Source organism: Helianthus annuus, chromosome 11, assembly GCF_002127325.2.
Source record: "Helianthus annuus cultivar XRQ/B chromosome 11, HanXRQr2.0-SUNRISE, whole genome shotgun sequence".
Classification (NCBI taxonomy): domain Eukaryota; kingdom Viridiplantae; phylum Streptophyta; class Magnoliopsida; order Asterales; family Asteraceae; genus Helianthus; species Helianthus annuus.
The window spans coordinates 67,547,656-67,549,524 of NC_035443.2; the positions used below are offsets into that span (position 1 = coordinate 67,547,656).

The 1,869-nt window shown below is 28.4% G+C and overlaps 1 long non-coding RNA gene across 1 annotated transcript; it reads right to left on the minus strand.

The window, feature by feature from the left end:
- Positions 1 to 269: 269 nt before the first annotated feature.
- Positions 270 to 1,313, minus strand: LOC118483801. The gene is made up of 2 exons (XR_004871668.1): positions 1,210 to 1,313; positions 270 to 655 (listed from the first exon to the last, which is right to left on the minus strand). It is a non-coding gene; the product is annotated as an uncharacterized LOC118483801 (long non-coding RNA).
- Between the last annotated feature and the right edge of the window lie 556 nt (positions 1,314 to 1,869).

The window sequence follows — 1,869 nt, forward strand, 5'->3', positions numbered from 1 at the left end:
AATATCTACTCGGCGTTTTTTTGATTTTTTTTTTGCCCAAAACCTTTAAAAACATGTATATAACATGTGTACATTTTTTCAAAAAAAAAACATCGGGAGCTTTGAGTTTCCCGGGTTTTCTAAATTAAAGTGGGTTTTCTATAGATACTTACATTATATATATATATATATTATGCAAGTTAATTGTGGCATGTCAAATTGAGATTGAGATGTAATTGAGTATTATTTGTAATCCTTTGTTGAGGTATAAATTATTTTGTCATTAAAAGTTGAAAAAATGATATAGAAATCATGGGGTGGCCTCATGTTAATAATCTTAGTATCTTGTAAGGGTAACCTTGTAACTAACAATCGAAATCATATTTCAAAAGATAAAGAGCAGATTATTTTACTTCATTACATTTATCATTGAAACCTCATTAGGAGTCTTAGAGCACAATGTTAAACATTCTTCGCGGGTATATCGACATCATTGAAACCTCCACAGGAGTAGGAGTCTTAGAGCATAATTTCATACATTCTTCTGGCGTATGTCGACATAACATGCATATCACATTGGTGTTACAACAAAACGCTATCGTCAATCCACAATGACCAAAGCTTTGAATACAATTACCTGTTTTTTGTATTGTCCCTTCACTTTCACTCCTAGCACCTACAAATTACAAAACAAGATATTAACAGTTTTTATATTTACTACTATTTTTTAGTTGAGAAAGTAAAGAATGAAAACATGAATCACCATGTTTTATTAAAAGTAAATAGGAAATACATTCCTTTTTATCGATATAAAATTTTTTACTTTTTTTTCACAAACGTAGATGAAAATATTATAAACACATCTGTAAAAAAAGTAAAAAAAAAATTGTCGAGTCATTAGTTTTGACTGATGCAAGATTTTTTTACGCCCAAATAACAAAAATAGTTATCTGCAATAAAATTTTACACCGGCGCGTTAAAAAAATTTTCATCAGTCAAAACTAACGCATCGAGAATTTTTTTTTTTTTACTTTTTTTACAGATATGTTTATAATGTTTTCATCTATGTTTGTGCAAAAAAAATTTTGACCCAACTCGCGTGGAATCAAAAAGTTCTCACGGTTTCTCACAACTTGTGATGATTTTCATTTAAACCGAATAATATATATATATATATATATTAATTTATAAATAAACAAGCCAAAAACTTTGTAGCACCGATAACTATACAAGTGATAAGAAGAAGAAGAGTAACCAATATCTTCATGCGAAAAATATTTCAATTGTGATTACTTGGAAACGACTAGCTACAATTTATAGCAAATGTAAAAAACCGATAAGGCAATTTAAAACTCCACGAGCTTTGCGTGAACGTGAATATATTGGACGTAAACATAAAACATGCATGTTGCGTGAAGACATTTGTTTATATGTGTGCATATGTATATATGGAATCATGTGAGAAAGGACATCACTTAAATCTGAACTTGGATTTAAATTCTGTTATAAGTTTATATATATATATATATATATATATATATATATATATATATATATATATATATATATATATATATATAGAGAGAGAGAGAGAGAGAGAGAGAGAGAGAGAGAGAGATGATAAGATTCATGCGATAACCACCCTTATTGCGAGAACCGCGATAATCAATGTGAACACAACCTAAAATACCTAAAAAAATCTAAAAAACACACAATATATGGGAGAAGGATCCGTTAGGAACCACCCTTTATTGCGAGAAACGCGAGAATCAATGTGAACACAACAAAAAATACCTAAAAAATCTAAAAAACACACAATTTTTTTTTAATATTTTTATAAAAAAATCGCTACTTTTAGTAGCGCAAAAAAACAATTAATAAATTTTTTTT